Here is an 11,084-nt window from a genome sequence, read left to right as displayed (position 1 = left end):
GACAGCCCAGTTTTTGCAATCCAATTGTTAAATATAGCCACAACCGAAAATTAAGTCATGTAAACTTACCATTAAATAAAATAATTTTTAAACAATAATAAATACTCAAAATCGGTTGTTTCCTATTTTACTACATTTGACTAACATCTGTTTGATTAATGAACATTTTATTATTGCTGCTTAATTTATGATTCTACCTAAGATATTTTATTTTTATTTACTTTTATTTTTTTGAGACAGAGTCTCATTCTGGTTGCCCAGGCTGAAGTGCAGTGGCTCTGTCTTGGCTCACTGCAGCCTTGACCTCCCGGGCTCAGGTGACTCTCCCACCTCAGCCTCCCAAACAACTGGGACTACAGGCATGTGCTACCATACCCAGCTAATTTTTTGCATTTTTAGTGGAGATGGGGTTTCGCCATGTTGCCCAGGCTGGTCTTGAACTCCTGGACTCAAGCAATCTGCCCACCTCGATATCCTAGCGTGTTGGGATTACAGGCATGAGCCACCACACGCAGCCTGATACTTCAGGATTCTGACAAATAGAAGACATTAATACAGAACAAAAACAACAAAAGCATTTAATCTAACTTATGGTAGAGACGTCCAATCTCAAGAGTCAATGCCTTCCTTATTTTAATCAGTCACCATAGAAAACCTGAAAAACAGAGCCTGTAAGAGGCATCTGAGAGGTCTTCAAGAGACTGAAATTACTAACCAGGCTTCAGGAGGACTGAGCAGATCTGTTGTGCTGACACTCCAGTTTTGAGCAACATGTACAAGTGGAGCCATGCTTTGATCTCATACCAACAATTCTGCTCGGGACGTAATGTCTTAGTCTGTTTGGGCTGCTATAGCAAAACATCTGAGGTTGGGTAATTTATAAACAGTAGAGATTTATTCTATTACAGTTCTGGAATCTGGGAAGTCCAAAATCAAGGTGCCAGTAGATTCCATGTGTGATGAGGGTGTGGTCTCTGCTTCAAAGATGTCAGCTTGATGCTGCATCCTCCCAAGGGAGAAATGCTGGGTCTTCACATGGCAGGAGGAACAGGAGGGCAAAAGGGGGTCAAGTTTTTCCCTCCATCAAGCTTTTTTTTTTTTTTAATGGCATTAATCTGTTCATGAGGATGGAGCTCTTATGATCTAAACACCTCCCAAATGCCCCCACCTCCAAGAACTGTTGCATTGGGAATTAAATTTCCAACACATGAATTTTAGGGGACATGTTCAGACCATAGCACTTGGTAAAAGGGAGGAAAAGAAAAAGCAGTGGGCAGAGGCACAGACGAGATGAGATGATCAGGACCTGTCTGAAAGCTGCATGCTTCCTCACTCCCATTTACTGTGAATCTTTCCTCACTTCCTTTGTCTGGACCATAGAATGATACATGTGCTGCCAGAGTGAGCAGTGGATCACAGAATGATAAGGGAGAATTTGGTAAAAGGGAAGGGTGGTTTTTGTGTTTCTAATGGCCTGATCAGTACAATGACGTGGCTTGAAAAAGTAATCTCGGCCGGGCGCGGTGGCTCAAGCCTGTAATCCCAGCACTTTGGGAGGCCGAGACGGGCGGATCACAAGGTCAGGAGATCGAGACCATCCTGGCTAATACGGTGAAACCCCATCTCTACTAAAGAATACAAAAAACTAGCCGGGTGACGAGGCGGGCGCCTGTAGTCCCAGCTACTTGGGAGGCGGAGGCAGGAGAATGCCGTAAACCCGGGAGGCGGAGCTTGCAGTGAGCTGAGATCCGGCCACTGCACTCCAGCCTGGGCGACAGAGCGAGACTCCGTCTCAAAAAAAAAAGAAAAAGTAATCTCTTAGGTTACAATCTGTTCAAATTATTGAGTCGGCATTTAATCACTGCAGCACATACTAGAATAGTGTTCATGACACTTTGAGGTGCATGGATCTTTAATAAGGTAAGAAGGCAGCTTGGCTTAATTTTACATATCAAGAACATGAACCTTAGAGGGAAAAAGTGACCTTCTTAAGAGCCCAAGTGAGTTAGTAGAAGAGTTACCTGGATCCAGAAACAAATTCTTAACTCCCAGGCAAGTCCTCTTTACTCTATCACTCCTGGTGGCTATTTTATTATTATTAGTGATACTAGTGATACTAGATACCAGAAGACACCACAGTGAAGTTGGGAGTTTCCCTTATTCTGCTGTTTATTCTGTTGACTGCAATGCAACCAACGGGCCTTAACACTTGGACCCATAATTAATTTTAGATTATAAGAGGCAGAGAATTCAACTCACACTAGATTGAGTAGTGGGAGACAAGGAATGAAATTTATTGGATGGAGTTGAAACGGGAAAAGTTCCCTTGTCCCCCTCGCAGGGCATGAGACAGGGGGAGTGGCTAGCTTCTTCAGTGCCCTGCTGCTCACACCTCTCGGGAAGCATGCAGACAGGCAAGCTGTGGGGCTCCGACTCCCCCACGCACTCTCTAGGGGTGAATGTTCACAGCTTCTGAAGCCCCAGTGGGCATGTGTTACAGGGGCTCTGAGTTTGTGTGTATAGGCAGCTTTTGTGAACCAGCTCAATTAGACCGTCTACCTTGTTGCAAGGACAGAGGGCTTTTTGTATTTCCGGTTCTTGCCTTGGTGTACTGGAAGAATCGGATCACTAGTGGGCTTGGAGAATGAGTGTAAAGTTTTGAGTGGAAATAGCTCTCTGCCAATGAGGGAGCCATAAGGGAGATGGTTCTCCCTTGGAGTTGGGCCACTGGGTGCCCCAGCTCTCCTCTGACGGCCCTGGCCAAACTCTGCCTTGTCCCACCAGTCAGTGGCCTGCGGGCATGCCGCAGTCTGTTGGTGTACTCTTCTGCCTGCCTGCCGCTTGTCTTGTCTTCTGATGTGCTTCTCTCTGTGTCTGACCACCTGTGTCTCCACCTTGCTAGGGTCTGGGGATTTTACAGGCCCAGGATGGGGGCATGGTGGGCCAGGGTGGTCTTGGGAAATGCAACATTTGGGCGGGAAGGCAGAGGTGCCTGTCCTCACCTAGGTCCATGGGGGTGGAGCGCTAGCAGGGACCATGCCCTCCTCTGCCCAGCACTTCCCTTCCCCCTTTCCATATTATTCAAAGGGACCACGCCCTTCCCTTCTCAGCACTTCCATATCAGAGTGGAGATGGCGTTGGTAATGATTATGACAGGGGACTCAAATGTCATCCACTTTCCTCTTCATTTACTGCCTCTGCTTTGCTGGGCATGGTAGCTTCTCTCTTACTTCACCTCTCCTTTCTCCAAGCTGCAGCAGACACCATGGCTGACAGCTCATCAACTCTGAGAGGAAAGGGATTCTCTTTCATGCTCTTCTCTAAAAACAATCTCTAAGGGAAATTTTGATTGTCATGACCTGGGACATAAGACCACTTCCCTGCAAAATCAAAACGGCTGGGAAGATACGATATTATGATGGACCATGCTGAGAAAGGTGTCTGCAGGTAAACAAATCATTGAGGCCAGAAAGGTAAGGCAGCTGTTTTATAAACCACATCAGCAATGGAATGGGGGTGTAAGGAATAATTCCCTTAAAAAGAGGTGAGTACCATGGTTGAGGTGGATACCTCCGGGGTTGTGAGAAGCCAGGAAGCCACATCATCTTTTACCAAGAGGATGGCCTCAATATCACAGGATTTATTATTTGAGTTGAGTTACAAGGTTATAGAGGGAAGCAAATGTCAACTGAACAAAAGCACTCACGAACGGTCTATCCACTTAGGTGGATTGTCACTGATTTTCTTTTTTGATTTTGGAAATAAAATTGTTATCACAATGCTGCATAATGGAAAACAATTGACAAGTGAAATCAGCAATCATGCAAAAGTTGCCTTGAAAAAAGAGATGGGCCAGGCGCGGTGGCTCAAGCCTGTAATCCCAGCACTTTGGGAGGCCGAGACGGGCGGATCACGAGGTCAGGAGATCGAGACCATCCTGGCTAACATGGTGAAACCCCGTCTCTACTAAAAATACAAAAAACTAGCCGGGCGAGGTGGCGGGCGCCTGTAGTCCCAGCTACTTGGAGGCTGAGGCAGGAGAATGGCGTGAACCCGGGAGGCGGAGCTTGCAGTGAGCCAAGATTGCGCCACTGCACTCCAGCCTGGGCGACAGAGCGTGACTCCGCCTCAAAAAAAAAAAAAAAAAAAAAAAAAAAAAAAAAAAAAAAAGAGATTTTGGGAAACTGCTCGAATCATGCACAAATCTGTTGATAATGAGAACCTGACAAAGTAACACCAGTTTACAACTTAGGAAGAGAGAGCCAATGATTGCATGGTGTGATTTCAGTATCAGAGAATTAAGACTGGCCCCTGGGAAATGGGTCAAATCCTAGAATTTTTAAGTAAAATAATCCTCTTTACAATTACACTGCATCAGTGAGGCACATAAAGGAAAGGTGCGTAAAAGGGCCAGCCTACATTTTTAGAAAGACAATGTCCCCCAAAACTCTGTACATAAACATTTCATTTATTCTTTGTTCATTTTAAAGAATTAACATATAGGTGCAATAAAAACCAACATTTTATTAAATATAAGATAAAATAGTCTGGGCATGGTGGCTCACGCCTGTAATCCCAGCACTTTGGGAGGCCGAGGCAGGCAGATCACGAGGTCAGGAGATCGAGACCATCTTGCCTAACACTATGAAACCCTGTCTCTACTAAAAATACAAAAAATTAGCTGGGCATGGTGGTGGGTGCCTGTAGTCCCAGCTACTCGGGAGGCTGAGGCAGGAGAATGTAGTGAACCCAAGAGGCGGAGCTTGCAGTGAGCGGAGATCAAGCCACTGCACTCCAGCCTGGGCGACAGAGCGAGACTCCGTTTCAAAAAAAAAAAAAGAAAGAAAAAAGATAAAATAAGCTTATATTTACAATTCCCCTGGTTACTTTTCAAGATTAAATCTTTTTTAACTATTTACTATGAAATTCAGTAAGGTGTGAGGTGATTCTCCATAATTGATGTTTTTCGGTTAGCAATATTCCAAAGTAATATATCTATAGTTGCTGTTTCAAAGAGCTCCTCTTACTAAGCTAAATGATTTTGAAATGTGGTTTAGGGCACCTAAAATTGTTTGTTTATTTCTCTCCTTTTTCTAAGTAGTTGTGCCACTTCAGCTTATCCTACAATGGCTTCTTGGAGAGTTCCAGCTGACACACAATCTTTGTACATTTCTAGTTGAATGAATTCAATGTTATTAGTTTCAGTTCAATTTGATTATGATACATTGAATTGCTTCAAAGTGGATAAATATCTTGTGTCTGAGCATTGTAGTTTTGGTGATATATTTTTAAATGGTTATATGACCTCTGGGAAAGTCATGCAATGAATCTGAAGCTCAATGGCAAGACTAACAACTATTCAGGACAGTGGCTTAATATTAAATGATGCAATATACATGATTCCTGGCATATGGAGCCAATCAGTGCTAGTTGATATTGACTTTGTTTTCCTGATTACTGATAAGGATGATGCTTACATTGCAGCTAAAACTGCTCAAGGAGCTTTGGCAGACCCAGGTCTCATAGCCATAAGTAGTATTAAATGTAAGACAAAAAATTGTGGTGTCTCTCTGAATAACTGACAACACACTACAACATAACGCAAAACAATTGCCAACTGAAATGACAAATCGTGAAAAATGCCCTGACAAAAGGCATTTGGGAGAACTGCTCAAACAATACATAAGTCCTTTAATAACATTTTCAACACTTGTTAGGTCAGAATAAAATATGCTATAATTACTGTTTTAGTGGAAGGATCATGGGAGTCAGATCACAAGAATGTAGGCCAATGTGCTCTGAAAACCCTTGTCATTACACTGCACCAGCACATTCCAACCTACCATGAGCTTTATTTCCATGAATCCATTTTCCCAGGACCTAATAGTGTCGGTTAATCATACTTAAAATTTTGAGCTAACAGAACAAACAGAACAGAAAGCGCTAAAAGCAACCCTAAGTCTTTCTAAACCAGTCAATTTGATAATAATACTATTCATGCCCTCTCTTTTAAAGTCATTTTTTTGACATAAAATTCACATAACATATTTTAAGCATTTTAAGGCGCACAGTTCAATGGTTTCAGTATTATATATTCACAATGTTATGCAAATATCATCACAGTTTGATTCCAGAGTATCTCCCCTGCCCTCCAAAAGAAACTATCCTTTTGAACATACTACTGGAGGGGCAACACAAAGTCCAGCACTAATATTTATACATTTTCAATTTTTGTAATTCCCAAGGGTAATATAAACTTGAATGCACTAGGGAAAAGAGGTTACTTGAAACAGGGATTCAGAATTTTAAAGCAAATATTAATAGTTCATTACCTGGGGGTGTAGTTGTGGTAGCCTGCCTTTAGGATGGCTTGCAATGATCTCTGCCTCCTGTCTGTCACACTCTGTGTAATCCCCTCCCAGACGACATCAGGATTGGTCTGAATGATCAGTGGAACACTGCAGAAGTGATGCCATGTGACTCCTTAGGCTAGATTATAAAAGATATTGTGGTTCAGCCTTGCTTTCTCCCTCAGTTCACTCCCTCTATGGGAAGCCAGCTATCATATCATGAAGACACTCAAGCAGCCCATAGAGTGCCTAATGGAGCAAGGAACTGAGGCTTTCTGCCACCTGTCAGCAAGGAGCTAAAGCTTTCTTCCAGTAGCCATGTGAGTGTGCCATCTTGAAAGCAGAACCTACATCCTCAGTCAAGTCTTCAGATGAGACTGCAGCCATGGACTATACCTTGATGACAGCCTCATGAGAGTCTTTGAGCCAGAGCCACTCAATTAAGCTACTCATGGATTCCTGACCCTTTGAAACTATGTGTAATAAAGGTCTGTGGTTTTATACTGCTAAATTTTGAGGTTTTTTGTTTTTGTTTTTGTTTTTTTTACAGAGTAATAGACAACATACAGTGGTATTAGGGTAATAATTCAGCAAAGATAGGAATATGAGAAGAGAAAGTATCTCTGCCATTTTGGGTAAAGCACTGAGGCTCATAGATATACAGTTAATGTAAAATCTGTTTAACTGTCACTAACTTTGAGCAGATCAGATCAGATTGCAGCTTCCATATATAGTCTTTTCCCTAGCACCAGAATGCAACTTCTTTTTCAATTAATACAGTCCTTGTTCAAATTAAGTCTATATCATACAGAAATCAGTAGAGAGGCTTACATAGTATAATTTTTGATGAGTCCTCTTCTTGGCTAGAGATGGAAGACTTTAATCCCCTGAACCTTCACAGGGATGGGCTGAGAGAAGGTTGAAATAAGTACTTTCCAGAAGGACCTTCCAATTTTTCTCTGTGTTTATTTGTACTGGATTTTACTGAAAGAGGTAGAACAAACAAACATAAATTTAAATCAAATACAAACAAAATGGCAAACGAATTTAAAATAAGTAAAGGCTCAAGGAAGAGAGAGTTTGAAAATGTTAAACCAGGTATTACTACCTTCCCCAACCCTACCCCTCAGGAGAGGTACTAGGTTCTCCTTTTCTGCTTAAATATATACTCAAACCATCTATTCTTTGAGGTGCTCAAACCACTCGACAATGTTTTCTTTTGGCACCAAAATATGTTTATACAATTCAAACCTCCAGTCTGTTCATATCTTGTTAAAACTTGTTGTGCTTTGCTAACTCCTAATATAAAGTCAGTGCATTTTTGTAGTTTAGGCCATAGAATTAAACTGCATTTCACTAGATGTTTGCCTGATACCATCAATTTCTGTCACTTAGTCAAGTGATGGGAGGTGGGGTAAATTTTCTTTTTGAAGGAATGTGGACCGAAAATTTGCTTCATAATTCTGGGCACCAGGTTCTTGGATTTACAGTAGCTCTTAGATGGCAACGGTGAGAATAAGCCAGATGCCATCCAGTTACAAACATCAACAGTTGGGAGCTGGCCGGGCGCGGTGGCTCATGCCTGTAATCCCAGCACTTTGGGAGGCCGAGGCAGGCGGATCACAAGGTCAGGAGATCGAGACCACGGTGAAACCCCGTCTCTACTAAAAATACAAAAAACTAGCCAGGCGCAGTGGCGGCGCCCGTGGTCCCAGCTACTCGGGAGGCTGAGGCAGGAGAATGACGGGAACCCGGGAGGCGGAGCTTGCAGTGAGCTGAGATCGCGCCACTCACTCCAGCCTGGGCGACAGAGCGAGACTCCGTCTCAAAAAAAAAAAAAAAAAAAAAGTTGGGAGCCAAGGGAACTCATCTCCTGTTTCATCAAATGAAAACATAACACAGATGCATTTTGTTAAGTGGGCATGAAGAACAGACATTGAATCCATGAGTTCATTTGTTTTAAAAATCGGCCCCAAAATAATCAGGATGTTTCTCTGGGACTCCGAGAACCAGGTGTAAATACAGAGCGATGTTGTCTTCAGGACTGGCTCCTCCCTGCTTTCTCCTCCTCTTCTGCTTCCATAAGTGGGTTTTTGTTGTGGGTTGTGGTGGGTTTTTTTTTTTTTTTTTTTTTTTGAGACAAAGTGGCCCTCTGTTGCCCAGGCTGGAGTGCAGTGGCGCCATCTCGGTTCACTGCAACCTCCGACTCTTGGGTTCAAGCAATTCTCATGCCTCAGCCTCCAGAGTGACTGAGATTACAGGCATGCGCCACCACATCTGGCTATTCTTTTGTATTTTTTGCAGGGTTTTGCCACGTTGGCCAGGCTGGTTAACACTTTCGCAACTTAAAAAAAAGAACAACAGAAATTTATTTCTCAGAGTTCTGGAGCCTGGAAAGTCCAAAGTCACACCACCAGCAGATTTGATTTCTGGTGACAGTCCACTTTCTGGTTCACAGAAAGTGCCTTCTAGTTGGGTCATCACATTATGCTATCAAGATTTATCTATTTTTGATGCATATAGGTTATTCTTTTGTCTTAGTAACATTCCATTATATTATAATATCATAGTTTTCCATTTTCTAAACAATACTGGAGCGAACACACTTGTACTTATCCTGGGACAATTCAAACCTCCAGTTTCACTTCTTCCATATGTGGAAATGAAATTGCTCTCCAAAATGGCTTTATCAATTTGTATTCCCACTTCCAGTGTGTGAAAATTCTCATTACCTTAACATTTGGGGATCATTAGATATTTAAATTTTTGTCATTTTGATGAGTATGAAATTGTGGCCAGGTGCAGTGGCTCACGCCTGTAATCCCATCACTTTGGGAGGCTGAGGCGGGCGGAACACGAGGTCAGGAGATCGAGACCATCTTGGCTAACCCAGTGAAACCCCATCTCTACTAAAAATACAAAATATTAGCCGGGCGTGGTGGCGGGCACCTGTAGTCCCAGCTACTCGGGAGGCTGAGGCAGGAGAATGGTGTGAACCCAAGAGGTGGAGCTTGCAGTGAGCCGAGACTGAGCCACTGCACTCCAGCCTGGGCTACAGAGCGAGACTCCGTCTCAAAAAAAAAAAAAAAAAAGAAATTATATCTCATTGTTTAAATTTGTATTCTACTTAATTCTAGTAAAGCTAAGCACCATTTCATAGATTTTGGCTCATTCTGCCTCCTTCTTTGATGACTTGCCTGTTCATCTCCTTTGCTCACTTCCCTACAGGGTAGTTATTATTTTCCTCATTAACTTGTAGGACGTGTTTATATATTCTGATTATCAATCTTTCAGCAGTTATATGCACCACAAATATCTCAATCCAGTCAGCTCCCTTTAAAACACATGTATTTATGGTGAAGCTTGGTTTTCTCAGTTGCAAAATGTGGATGATACTGTCTCACTCACAGATAAATCAGATAATATGCATGAAAGTTCCTGCTGCAGTGCCAGGCAGAGATTAGGTGTTCAGTAAATGTGAGTTTCCTCCCTTTTCCTTTAAAGAACTTCAGGATCTAGCAATATAGCAGTGGCTGAGATAATAGGCTCTAGAGTGAGACTGGGGACTTACACACATGGTGGCTCTGTGGCTTTGGACACTGCTTTAAGCTCTCTAAGCCTTAGTTTGTGCATCTGTAAAACAGATATTGTAATACTTGCTTGATAGAGTTACTGTGAGGAATAAAGCACCAGCTAGGTAGTGCTGGCCCAATAGTGAGCCCTCAAAACAATGGTAGATGCTATTATTGTTGTTATTATTATTAGAGAAAATAAGAGTTGCATTCAAATAACAAATGTGAACTAGAATATGATCATCTGTCTATAAGAGAAGTACTAGCTAACTGCTATAAGAATGCAAAAGGAAAGAAGAGATTATGTCTAGCCAGGAGTTGACAGAGATCCAGGGAAGACTTCACAGAGGAAATGCCATTTAAATGCTGTTTGGAGGAAGGGTGGATGAGACATAAATAGTCAGAATTAGAGGAGAAGCAGATTTTTGCAAATGAAACAAATTATGTGGAAGCATTAAGCAAACACACAAACAAGAAAACACACACACACACACACACACACACACACACACACCCTAGTATTCCAGCTGTGTAACAGTGTGGGATAATGGGAGAGGGAGTTGTAGAAAAGCTGGAAAGAGATAATAAGACCAGATCATAAGCGCTCTTAAATGTCTTCGAACTTTGAAATCAGTGATAAAAGAGCATTTAATCTTTGAAGATATCAAAGTACATTTTGCATTAAATGGCATCCCATGCCCTAAAAAGAACCCTCACTAACTATGGAGTGCTTTTGGCTATGGAGTAACATTTGTGTCACAGTGCCTGAGTTGCCCAAAGGTGGGAGTGGGGAGGCCTGGGGACTCTGCATATGACTACTGTAATGGAGCCAGGAGGTGTGTTAGGGTAAACACCAGGGGCTACGTCACTGGCACTATGGAATCCAGCTCGAAGCTGCTTAATTACCTTCCTGATCAAGGGATTATCCTGTACCAGCTAGGTATGGGTTTTCCCCCCCTTCAGAATGAATGATATATGATCCTAAATATGATACAGAAAAGGCAAGGGAGTCCACAGGGTTCTCTCGTAGGCATTTTTTTTTTTTTTTTTGAGACGGAGTCTCGCTCTGCCACCCAGGCTGGAGTGCAGTGACCAGATCTCAGCTCACTGCAAGCTCCGCCTCCCGGGTTTACGCCATTCTCCTGCCTCAGCCTCCCGAGTA

The sequence above is a fragment of the Trachypithecus francoisi genome, unplaced genomic scaffold, assembly GCF_009764315.1.
Source record: "Trachypithecus francoisi isolate TF-2019V2 unplaced genomic scaffold, Tfra_2.0 Contig01554, whole genome shotgun sequence".
Taxonomy (NCBI): Eukaryota; Metazoa; Chordata; class Mammalia; order Primates; family Cercopithecidae; genus Trachypithecus; species Trachypithecus francoisi.
Note: the sequence above shows the minus strand (reverse complement) of the source record.